Source organism: Bos indicus x Bos taurus, chromosome 12 (assembly GCF_003369695.1).
Source record: "Bos indicus x Bos taurus breed Angus x Brahman F1 hybrid chromosome 12, Bos_hybrid_MaternalHap_v2.0, whole genome shotgun sequence".
Classification (NCBI taxonomy): Eukaryota; Metazoa; Chordata; class Mammalia; order Artiodactyla; family Bovidae; genus Bos; species Bos indicus x Bos taurus.
In genome coordinates, this window is record NC_040087.1 from 53,677,960 (window position 1) to 53,691,804 (window position 13,845).

The following is a 13,845-nucleotide window of genomic DNA, read 5'->3' on the forward strand; positions in this document are numbered from 1 at the left end:
CTTCTGTCATCCCCTTATCCTCCTGCCCTCAATCTTTCCCAGCATGTGGGTCTTTTCAAATGAGTCAGCTCTTCGCATCAGGTGGCCAAAGTACTGGAGTTTCAGCTTCAGCATCAGTCCTTCCAATGAATATTCAGGACTGCTTTCCTTTAGGATGGAGTAATTTTATCTCCTTGCAGTCCAAAGGACTCTCAAGAGTCTTCTCCAGCATTACAGTTCAAAAGCATCAATTCTTCGGTGCTCAGCTTTCTTTATAGTCCAACTCTCACATCCATACATGATCACTGGAAAACCATAGCCTTGACTAGACGGACCTTTGTTGGCAAATAATTTAGTTACCACTTACCAAATATATGCTGAGCACTTACTATGTTCAAATCTTTAGTCAAGTACTTGGGATACAAAGATGAATATGACCCAGTTCCTTTTGTTAGAGCTCACAATGTAGACCTCTAAGACTATAAGCAAGGCGTAAATTCAAAGTTGCCATTTCCTTCTCCAGGGTATCTTTCCTACCCAGGGGTTGAACCTGTGTCTCCTATTTCTCCTGCATTGGAGGTACACCACCTGGGAAGCCCATTATAATATTTTAAGTCCTGTATTTTTTTTTTTACAACATCAATAACAATCAGATGCTGGGTGACTATAGTGGAGAGAACAAATTATCACATGAACAAGGTGTTTTATTTTTTGAAGGAAAATTATAGAATGTTTTATTTCGATATGTTCCTGGACTGTCTCACACATTTTAGTTTTGACCTCACCAAAAGTCTGTATGTGCCCAGGGTCCTTACAAAGAATCAAGAACAATCTGATGGCATGGAGTTCCTGGGGATGCTACCAAAAATGTCATTACTCAAATGTAAGCTAAGAAAAGAAAGATTCCCTGTTTCCATAAATATTTGAAACATCATCAAAATAACCTCAAGCAGACAACCTCTAGTACTCAAGTATAATCATTCATTACTTTCAAGTCACTCTGATTTTACTCACTTGAGATAAATGTGGTCTGACATATTGATTATCCATTCTTGGCCATGGGGGGACTCTTACTCGTATATTGATCTGACTGGTTTAGGGGAGTTTGTTTATACAGATGTCATATGATGCTTCAGAAAGGTGGTGGTTCAAAAACAACAGAACCCCACTAAACCAACACTGCTGGACTCTCAGAACTGCTCCTATATCAGGAGTAGACCTGGCACTCCGGTCTACTCTGGGAGGGTGCCATCCTCCTGGTTTGTCTGTTGTGGATCAGGCTGGCAAGTGCCAAGTGTTCCCAACTGAAGTGTCTCTCTTTAATGATACATGTTGAAGTCTTTCATTTACATATCATAAAATTCACTTACTTCAAGTTTATAATTCAATGACTTCTAGTAAGGTTACTGAACTTTGTAGCCATCACTATAACCCAGTTTTTAAACATTTTATCACCCCAGTAAGGTCCCCTGTATCCACTGATGGTTCATCCCCATTCCTACCTTCAGCCCTGGATAACCACTAACTCACTTTCTTTCTCCATAGATTTAATTTTTCTGTACATATCATAAAAATGGAATCATACAATACATGGCTTTTTAAGTCTGGCTTCTTGCAATTAATATAATGTTTTTGAGGTTCATTCATAGCAGAGAAGGAAATGGCAACCCATTCTAGTATTCTTGCCTAGAGAATCCTGTGGACAGAGGAGCCTGGTGGGCTGCTGTCCATAGGGTTTCACAGAGTCGGACATGACTGAAGCGACTTAACACACATGCATGCATTGGAGAAGGAAATAGCAGCCCACTCCAATATTCTTGCCTGGAGAATCCCAGGGATGGAGGAGCCTGGTGGGCTGCCATCTATGGCAGAGTCAGACACAACTGAAGTGACTTAGCAGCAGCAGCAGCATGTAATAGCGTATACCAAAAGCTTATTCCATTTTATTGCTTGATAATATTCATTGTAAGGATGTGCCACATTTTGTCTCTCTATTTTTGTGGCTATTTGGGTTCTTCCCACTTTGGGGCTATTATGAATAATGCTGCTATGAATATCTGTGTATGATTCCTTTTGGTCACCTGTTTTGACTTCTCTTTGGGTGGACATAACCAGACTACCTGACCTGCCTCTTGAGAAACCTATATGCAGGTCAGGAAGCAACAGTTAGAACTGGACATGGAACAACAGACTGGTTCCAAATAGAAAAAGGAGTACATCAAGGCTGTATATTGTCACCCTGCTTATTTAACTTATATGCAGAGTACATAATGAGAAACACTAAGCTGGAAGAAGCACAAGCTGGAATCAAGATTGCCGGGAGAAATATCAATAACCTCAGATAAGCAGATGACACCACCTTTATGGCAGAAAGTGAAGAGGAACTAAAAAGCCTCTTGATGAGAGTGAAAGAGGAGAGTGAAAAAGTTGATAAAGCTCAACATTCAGAAAACGAAGATCATGGCATCTGGTCCCATCACTTCATAGGAAATAGATGGGAAACAGTGGAAACAGTGTCAGACTTCATTTTGGGGGGCTCCAAAATCACTGCAGATGGTGACTGCAGCCATGAAATTAAAAGACGCTTACTTCTTGGAAGAAAAGTTATGACAAACCTAGATAGCATATTCAAAAGCAGAGACATTACTTTGCCAACAAAGGTCTGTCTAGTCAAGGCTATGGTTTTTCCAGTGATCACATATGGATGAGAGAGTTGGACTGTGAAGAAAGCTGAGCACCGAAGAATTGATGCTTTTGAACTGTGGTGTTGGAGAAGACTCTTGAGAGTCCCTTGGACTGCAAGGAGATCCAACCAGTCCATTCTAAAGGAGGTCAGTCCTGGGTGTTCTTTGGAAGGAATGATGCTAAAGCTGAAACTCCAATACTTTGGCCACCTCATGCGAAGAATTGACTCATTGGAAAAGACTCTGATGCTGGGAGGGATTGGGGGCAGGAGGAGAAGGGGACCACAGAGTATGGAACAGCTGGATGGCATCACCGACTCGATGGATGTGAGTTTGAGTGAACTCTAGGAGATGGTGAGGGACAGGGAGGCAAGGCATGCTGCGATTCATGGGGTCGCAAAGAGTCAGACACGACTGAGCGACTGAACTGAGGCCTAGGAATGGAATTACTGGGTCATGTGGTAACTGTAGGTTTACTACTTTGAGAAATGGTCCAACTGCTTTCAAACTAGCTGCACTATTATATCTTTTCATCAGTAATTTAAGAGGGTTTCCATTTTTTCACATCTTTGCCAATAATTATCATCCTTCTTCTTGATTGTAGGCTTTTTAATGGTGTAATGATATATCATCATGTTTTTGCCTAGCAACTCCCTAATGACTAATGATGTCATTGAACATCTTTTCATGCATTTATTAGTCATTCTTGTATCTTCTTTAATGAAATGTCTACTGAAGTCTTTTGTCCATTTGTTTCTTAGGTTATTTGTATAATTATTGAGTTGTAAACATTAATTACATATTCTTTACACAAGTCCTTTATCAGTTATGTGATTTGAAAAAAAATTTTATCTGAGGTTTTTCTTAAAACCTCAGATTAAAAACAGCAAAACTTCCTTATTTTTGAAGTACCAGCTTTTGATTTTGATGATGATTTTGATGATGTCTAATTTAGCAATTTTTTCTTTAATTGCTCATGTTTTTGGTATCATATCTAAGTAGTTTTTGTCTGATCCAAAGTCTCATTTTTATTATGTTTTATTCTAAAATATGTATTATTTCAGCTCCTACATTTCAATTTCAGATCCATTTTTAGTTAATTTTTCCATCTGGTGTATACAGAATTTTTTTCTATATGGAGATAAGGACAAAGTTCATCTTTTTAAATTTGGGCATTCTGTTTTCTCAGAACTATTTATTGAAAAAACTGTTTTTAATCCCCATTGAGTTGTCTTAGTACCTCTGTTTAATATCAATTGACCATAAGTACTTGTTTCTGAATTCTCAATTCTGTTTCATTGATTTATATGTCTATGTGATACACATATATCTTCATACATACATTTTGTATGTATGACTATACTGACTGTACTATCTTCATACATACATTTTGAAAGTTGATGGAAACTTTTAATCTAAGGAATTATTTGGAAATGACTAAATATACTCTCCATCTAGCCAAGGCTATGATTTTTCCAGTAGTCATGTATGGATGTGAGAGTTGGACTGTTAAGAAAGCTTAGCGCCGAAGAATCAATGCTTTTGAACTGTGGTGTTGGAGAAGACTCTTGAGAGTCCCTTGGACTGCAAGGAGATCCAACCAGTCCATCCTAAAGGAGATCAGTCCTGAGTGTTCATTGGAAGGACTGATGCTGAAGCTGAAACTCTAATACTTTGGCCACCTGATGCAAAAAGCTGACTCACTGGAAAAGACCCTGATGCTAGGAAAGATCGAGGGCTGGAGGAGAAGGGGACGACAGAGGATGAGATGGTTGGATGACATCACTGACTCAATGGATGTGAGTTTGGGTAGGCTCCAGGAGTTGGTGATGGACAGGGAGGCCTGGCGTGCGCAGTGCATGTGGCCAAAAAGAGTCGGACACGACTGATCGACTGAGATGAACTGAACTGAAATATACTCTGCCTTTAAAAATAGTCTTCCTTTTCATTCATACTATAAGAAACATTAAAAATAAAACATAATAAAATGAGGAAAAGAATAGTAGAAAAAATGAAGCACATAGGTTTATTGCAGAAAAATCTGTTCCATGTATGTCTTTTATACTGCAAACTGTGGCTACCACTGTGACCCTGAGCTTGCCAACAATGCAGTGCTCAGTAAAAATATCTTTCAAAAATAAAGGTGAAGTGAAGATTTTTTATATATAAAAAAGCTGTAAGAATTAATTACCAATAAACCTATGAGAAATACTAAAGTGCTTCAGATAGAAGAAAAATGATATCAGAGAACTATGAACCTATACAAAGCAAAGAAAAACACTGGAAATGATTTTTACATGTGTAAAAAGTACCTTTTCTTTTTTTTTTAAAGTACCTTTTCAATATCATTTAAATCAGTTTAAAAGGTAACTGATTATCCAAACAAAAGTATAACAGTGTAATATGGAGTTTATAACATAAATATATGTAAAATATGTGACAAGAGTACTGAGGTTGGGGGAGGAGAAATTAAAGTGTACTCTTGTAAGCTCATTACATCATACATGAAATTATATAAAACCACCTGAATGTATACTGTGATTTGTTAAAGATGTATACAATCAACCATAATATAACCACTAAAATAATAAAACAGCTACAGGTAATGCTGCTGCTGCTAAGTCACGTCAGTCATGTCCAATTCTGCGTGACCCCATAGACGGCAGCCCACCAGGCTCCCCCGTCCCTGGGATTCTCCAGGCAAGAACACTGGAGTGGGTTGCCATTTCCTTCTCCAATGCATGAAAGTGAAAAGTGAAAGTGAAGTCACTCAGTCATGTCCGACTCAGCGACCCCATGGACTGAAGCCTACCAGGCTCCTCCATCCATGGGATTTTCCAGGCAAGAGTAATGGAGTGGGTTGCCATTGCCTTCTCTGGTTACAGGTAATAAGCCAACAAAATTAATAAAGTGAAATCATAAAAATTATCTTAATCAGAAAGAGGTTGAAAACTAGAAAAAAGAAAAGAACAGATGGACCAAATAAGACAATAGACAGCAAAACGATAACTTAAACCTAATCACATCAGTCATTATATTAAAAGTAAAATCTTTTCAAGTCTTTATCAAGCCTAGTAGAACAGTTTTTGTGGTGGTGGTGGTTGGTGGTTTAGTCGCTAAGTCATGTCCTACTCTTGTGACCCCATGGACCGTAGCCCGCAAGGTTCCTCTGCCCATGGAATTCTCCAGGCAAGAATACTGGAGTGGGCTGCCATTTCCTTCTCCAGGGGATCTTCCCAACCCAGGAATCAAACCTGGGTTTCCTGCATTGCAGGCAGACTCTTTACCAACTAAGCTATGAGGGAAATATACAAATATAAATAACATGTTTAATATATACATGTCTACAAGAAACACATCTTAAAAATTGACACAATAGGTTTAAAGTAAAAATATTAATGACTGTAAGGAGGTTTAGAATTAAAATATGCATAGTACTTAGTAGGGTGTTCAGTATTCAGTAAGTACTTGATAAAAAGAGTCCTTAATATGTTTCCTGCTGTAAACTAAAGTTGGTACCTTAGTCAAACATTATATTTTGATATAACAAAATACTGTAGACTGAGTGGCTTAAATAGCAGATACTTATTTCCCACAGTTCTGAAGACTGGGAAGTGGAAATCAAGGTGTCAGCAGATGTGGTGTCTAGTAGGAGTCCTCTTCCTGGTTTGCAGATGCTCAGCTTGTTGTCATATGGTGGAACCCGTCATGGGGGCTCCACTCTTGCGACTTCGTCTAAACCTAAGTTTTACCTAAAGCCCACCATCAAAAACAATCACACTGGGTATCAGGCTTCAACTATGAATTTGGTGGGGAGATTCAAGCATTTACTTCATAGCAATTGGTCAAGTTTCATTTGCCTTGTGAGACAGTTGAGTGTCTTTCTCTCATGAGGTCCAACATCTACAATATCTTTGTTTCACTTAAGGATGTCAATTCATCCTCTATAATAACTATAGACTAACATGGTTTGGTTTATTACCTACATGGGACAGTTATTTAGACGTGAGCTCCTGCATCCACAGCTGAGAGGTGTGGATGGGAATACTTCTCTAACGCACTGACAAATTGATCTGAAGATCAATCTCAAGGAGGTGACGTCGGTGATCAGAACAGCTGCTATAATTTGGTTTGAAAGCTGATGCCTTTAGCCAAGAATGCTAAGGATGTTCCTTCAGCATTTCCCAAGCCAAGGGCACTCATTTCCCATATAATCCTCCACTTCCACAAAACTCTTTAGTCCTCTTAGTCTCAGTTCTCAAAGGAGTATTAGCAGGTAAGAGGAGGAAGATTCAAACAGCGTTCTCAATCATCTTGGTAAGAAATTTGGCTTTTTAAAGGGGATTAAGGGGTTTCCCTGGTGGCTCAGAAGGAGACCTGGGTTCGACCCCTGGGTGGGGAAAATCCCCAGGATAAGGGAATGGCTATCCACTCCAGTATTCTTGCTTGGAGAAAGCCATGGACAGAGGAGCCTGGTGGGCTAAAGTCCTTGGGGTCACAAAAAGTCAGACATGACTTTCACTTTCACTTTTTTTTTCATAAAGATAATACACGGTTAATGAGTTTTGAAAAGATTTGAGTAGTGTTATTAACAAGTTGTGGCATTCATAATATACATCCAGAAGCTAAAACAGAAGTTTGGATAGCAATTCTCATAGTCTCTCTGATGGATTCTAAAATCATTGTACATCTAATCGTTGAACCACTTTTGCATCTTCAAATTTTCAATATTTCCTCCCATCACAAAAGATGCAGAAGAACAAATAATCACAACAAATCAATACTCGAATCCATATTTCATGTAAGAGAGCTCTCTTCTCTCTTTGCTGTTTTTCATTGGACATCTGATGTGGGTCTCAAGGGGAAATCTGATAGTTTCTTAACAGTTTTCTTATTTTTGGCATGACTATATATTTATATTTATTGACTGCTGTATTACCATTCTTTACTTTCAACTATTTTCCCTTTTACATGACTCTCCCTTCGTTTCATCAAGATCTTAGCAGGATTTCTTTTTCTCTTGCAAATGGATATGTTATTTCATCTAGATGTAAGTGAGCTTGCAGTTTTTTGTATCCATTTCTTAAGAAGGAAAATGCTTTGTTTGACTTTTTAATTTTGTGAGCTTGCACTGATAGATTTTCACATTTTCCCTCCTAGTCTGACAGAGGGGGCTAGTCTGTATAAAAACATAGATGATGGCTCTATTATAGAATAAAACTGATGTACAATGATTAAACATGTAAATATCATCTTACAGGTCCCTGTGTCTATAGAAATTATTATTAGCAAAATCAGAGTTAGAAACTAAATTATCTTTGTCCTTGTTATGCCTTGGTGCAAAGATATAAAAGGCTTATATTATAGCAAGCTTCCTCAAAACAGAATATTCAGTCTCAGATATTAGGTCTTTGTTAATTTACACATCTCCAATATGTCAGCAAATTTGGAAAACTCAGCAGTGGCCACAGGACTGGAAAAGGTCAGTTTTTCATTCCAATCCCAAAGAAAGGAAATGCCAAAGAATGCTCAAACTACCCGCACAATTGCACTCATCTCACATGCTAGTAAAGTAATGCTCAAAATTTTCCAAGCCAGGCTTCAGCAATAAGTGAACCATGAACTTCCAGATGTTCAAGCTGGTTTTAGAAAAGGCAGAGGAAGCAGAGATCAAATTGCCAACATCCGCTGGATCATGGAAAAAGCAAGAGAGTTCCAGAAAAACATCTATTTCTGCTTTATTGACTATGCCAAAGCCTTTGACTGTGTGGATCACAATAAACTGTAGAAAATTCGAAAAGAGATGGGAATACCAGACCACCTGATCTGTCTCTTGAGAAACATATATGCAGGTCAGGAAGCAACAGTTAGAACTGGACATGGAACAACAAACTGGTTCCAAATAGGAAAAGGAGCACATCAAGGCTGTATATTGTCACCCTGCTTACTTAACTTCTATTCAGAGTACATAATGAGAAACGCTGGAAGAAGCACAAGCTGGAATCAAGATTGCCAGGAGAAATACCAATAACCTCAGATATACAGATGACACCACCTTAATGGCAGATAGTGAAGAGGAACTAAAGAGCCTCTTGATGAAAGTGAAAGAGGAGAGTGAAAAAGTTGGCTTAAAGCTCAACATTCAGAAAATGAAGATCGTGGCATCCGGTCCCATCACTTCATGGGAAATAGATGGGGAAACAGTGGAAACAGTGGCTGACTTTATTTTCTCAGGCTCCAAAATCACTGCAGATGGTGACTGCAGCCATGAAATTAAAAGATACTTACTCCTTGGAAGGAAAGTTATGACCAACCTAGATAGCATATTCAAAAGCAGAGACATTACTTTGCCAACAAAGGTCCATCTAGTCAAGGCTATGGTTTTTCCAGTGATCATGTATGGATGTGAGAGTTGGACTATAAAGAAAGCTGAGTGCCGAAGAATTGATGCTTTTGAACTGTGGTGTTGGAGAAGACTCTTGAGAGTCCCTTGGACTACAAGGAGATCCAACCAGTCCATCCTAAAGGAGATCAGTCCTGAATATTCATTGGAAGGACTGATGCTGAAACTGAAACTCCAATACTTTGGCCACCTGATGTGAAGAGCTGACTCATTTGAAAAGACCCTGATGCTGGGAAAGATTGAGGGCAGGAGGATAGGGGATGACAGAGGATGAGATGGTTGGATGGCATCACTGACTCAATGGACATGAGTTTGGGTAGGCTCCAGGAGTTGGTGATGGACAGGGAGGCCTGGCGTGCTGAAGTTCATGGCCTCGCAAAAAGTTGGGCATGACTGAGCTACTGAACTGAACTGAACTGCACCTTCCTTATCCCCTCATTCTATCACTAGAGACCCAGAAGGGACTCAGAATATACCTATTCTTCCTGTTAAAGAGGGGATTAATAGGTATTAAACTGAATTTTTTTAATAGAAGAATATTTTAAAAGAGAGTGGGGAAAGTGCTACTTGGAGAGAAAATTCATTTCAGACTTTACCTAAACAAAGAGCCCCACAGCTGTGTAAGAAATGGGGTGCCCCTAGAAGCTCACAAGGGTGAGCTGGACCTTCCTTATCCCCTCATTCTATCACTAGAGACCCAGATAGGGACTCAGAATATACCTATTCTTCCTGTTAAAGAGGGGATTAATAGGTGTTAAACTGAATTTTTTTTAAGAATAGAAGAATATTTTAAAAGAGAGTGGGGAAAGGAACAATTATTTAAAGAAGGTATATCTTTTGTTTCCCACAAGAACACAATATTGTCAAAAATATTTTCTTTATAATTAGCATATTACCCAGAAGTCTTTATTCTGGGGTACACATTTGGGCTTTAGCGGTAGAAGAATGACCCAAAGTGTGTGAAGTTTGTGTGTGTGTGTCCCCATGCTTGCAAATTTCTGAACAGTAAGTCCATAGTTTAGATGATATTTTCAAGGGATCAATGTATCACACCCCCACTGCATACTCTTTTAAATCGCCTCCTCCCCACATTGTATTCCCAGGCCTTCAGACATCAACCCTGCACAAGTTTTGACCAGTCTTTTACTTGTACAACTTGAAAACACTTCACCTCGGGTCACAGCCTTCACTCCTTTTAGTCCACCCTGGGCCTTCTCAAATACCACCCATTTGGCATTCAGACCCCCATGTCATCACTGACCAAGAAGTGCTAAGAACCAATACAGCAATGCTTCCCTCTTTCATTCCCCAAAGAAAAAAATCTGATTTCCATTTCATAGGGTTTCTAAGGCCTCAAACAGGAAACAGACTCAAAACAGATTTTGGAGTCACTGTTCTCTCCTTCCTTGCTTCCTTACTTTCCAAAATAATCTGTTGCCACACAAACCCAAGCTAGGACTGCCAGTGACTTAAAAAGAATAAGATCCACTCTTCAAGTACCGATAGAGTTTCCCACTTGAGAGTTCCGTTGTCCACATCTTCCCTTTGCTGAGGCTGATGACCACAGTGTTTGAATTTACATGCATAGGGTACCCTTGTGAGCTTCTAAGGGCACCCCATTTCTTACACAGCTGTGGGGATCTTTGTTTATGTAAAGTCTGAAATGAATTTTCTCTCCAAGTAGCACTGTCATGCATCATGGAGTCTGGCTTGTTCTGGTTAACCATGCCCAGGACCCTTTCTTTGCCCTGCTTCTCTATTACTAGGCTCTAGCGATTTGTCACTGCTTTCTTTTTCTATAATACTTGTTAAAGTCTTTATTGCATTTGTTACAACATTGCTCCTGTTTTGGGTTTTTGGCCCCGAGACACGTGGGATCTTAACTCCCTGACCAGGGGTCAAACTCGTACCCTTGCATTGGAAGGCAAAATCTTAACCACTGGACTGCCAGGAAAGTCTACCCTGCTTTCTGAAATATGTCTGCTCCAGTATGTGGTGGGTAAGATTGTAAGATGAGATCCAGTGACCCATACCCTTGTATGAAGCTCTCCCTTTTGAGTTTCAGCAGGACCTGTGAATATGATGGGATAGCCTTGCCTTGATGATATTAGGTAGTGAAGGTGAAGGCACTTTGCTGATGCAAAGAGAGATCCCTAGCCAGGTGACTTTGAGTTAATCAAAGGGACCACTTTAGGTGAGCCTGACTTAATCAGGTGAACTCTATAAAAGAGGGTTTAGGACTCTCCTGAGCTCAGAGATTTCCATATACTGCTCTTGAAGAAGCAAGTTGTCATGAGTTCTGTAGCTGCAAGGAAATGAACTCTGCCAAGAACCACGTGAGTGTGCAAGAGGACTTGCGCCTCAGACGAACCTGCATCCCCAGCTGACAGTTTCATTGCAGCCTGGTGAGTCTCTGAGTAAAGGATCCCATTAGGCTGTGTCCAGACTCTGACCCACAGAAACTGTGAGAAAGTAAATGTATGTTGTTTTACGTCGTTAAGCTCAAGGCAATCCATTACACAGCATAAAAACTAGCACATAGCACTCGTCACATAACTTTACACCAATGCTTCCTTGGCCTCCCTTGTGGCTCAGCTGGTAAAGAATCTGCCTGCAATGCGGGAGACCTGGGTTGGGAAGAGCCCCTGGAGAAGGGAAAGGCTACCCACCCCAGTATTCTGGCCTGGAGAATTCCATGGACTGTATAGCCCATGGGGTCGCAAAGAGTCCGACATGACTGAGCGACTTTAACTTCACTTCAATGCTTCCTTGCTACCTAAATGGGAGTACTATGTTCTTTCCATCTTGGTTTCACCAGTGTCTAGCAGAATGCCTTGTGTAGAGTAAATATTTAATAAAATTAACTGACGGTTTGTTGTTGCTCAGTCACTAAGTTGTGTCGGACTCTTTGAGACCCCATGGACAGCAGCACAGCAAGGTTCCCTGACCCTCATCATCTCCCAGAGTTTGCTTAAACTCCAGTACGTTAAGTCAGTGATATTATCCAACCATCTCATCCTCTGTTGCCCACTTCTCCTCCTGCCCTCAATGTTTCCCAGCATCAGGGTCTTTTCCAATGAGTTGGCTCTTCACAACAGGTGGCCCAAGTATTGGAGTTTCAGCTTCAGCATCAGTCCTTCCAATGAACACTCATTTCCTTTAGGATTGACTGATTTGACCTCCTTGCAGTCCAAGGGACTCTCAAGAGTCTTTTCCAGCACCATAATTCAAAAACATCAATTCTTGAGTACCCAGTGTTCTTTGCGGTCCAACTCTCACATCCATACATAACTAAAGGGACAACCATAGCTTTGAACATACAGACCTTTGTCAGCAAAGTGATGTTTCTGCTTTTTAATACACTGTCTAGGTTTGTCATAGCTTTTCTTCTAAGGAGCAAGTGTCTTTTAATTTTGTGGTTGCAGTCACCGTCCGTAGTGATTTTGGAGCCTAAGAAAATAAAATTTGTCATTGTTTCCATTTTCTCCCCATCTATTTGCCATGAAGTGATGGGACCAGATGTTATTATCTTAGTTTTTTGAATGCTGAGTTTTAAGCTAGGTTTTTCTTTCACTCTAATCTTTTACCCTCTGCATGAAGCTCTTTAGCTCTTCACTTTCTGTCTGCCATTAGAGTGGCATCATCTGCATATCTGTGGTTGTTGATATTTCTCCAAGCAACTTTAATATTCAGAAAATTAAAAGTTTAAAAATATACTTTTGACCTTTGAAATACTGATTTATATAAACTCTTGGCAATTTTAAACCTCAATGTGTCATGGAAAAATGCTTTCAGTTTTTTAAAAAATTCTCTCCTATACATATCTTTGAGCTTCACTCATATTTCCCATGGCAAATGAAGGTTCCAGATCTTTGGGAACCTTGACAATTTTTAAAAAATCCCTAGGCTATACTTTGCTTCTACAGCATTCTTCACCAAAATTATGGAGAGATCTTCACTGAAAGCCATGAATCGGGCTGAGCTTGCCAATTTGGTATCAGATGCTCAAATGGAAAGCTGAAGGAAATGTAAATCTTGAAAGTCAATTTCATCATCTTAGAAAAGGGGAAAAACAGTTAACAGATATAAGTCTGCCATGCTGAATTTTTCAGATGTTAATGTTTAATGCTTAATTTCTCTGTATAGCTCAGGAACCATCGAATGAATTAATATTTCTAACGTACCTAAAGGTAATTTGGTTACAGATGTTAGAAAAATGCAAAAATCTGAGCCTCTAATAAGATTATATAAGAACAGTCATCAAATGAGAGTACAGAAATTTTAAAAAGATATTACAAATGTGACTTTACATGGAGAGACTTTTTAAGTTCTTCAAAATTAATGTTGGACGTAGGTTAAATGTTTTGTATCTGTTTCTCTTACTTGAAGAGGGGAGAACTGAAAGATTAATCTAATTGTACAGATAACGGAAAAGAGAATAAATAAAGCATCCTTTTAATAAATACTTTGAGATCAAGCCCAGAAACTAGACCCTTGGATATAAAAAGTTCCATATTTGATCCTTACTTAATTTTAATGACTACATTTAAATTACACTTTGATAAATTAAAGTGGCTATAATTATAGCATTAACTACTTAGAAAATAATTATCTATTTTGAAGGCTTGTCATTATAGTTCTGTTGAAGCCTCAACCCCCTGGGCATGAGTGTAATACTGAAATCAGAGGTAAAATTCTCAAAAGACAAAAAATAGCGATTTGTGTAAGTGAGAGATAAAAAGTTATTACAGGCTAACCCGTTCTCATGTCAGTTTCTTA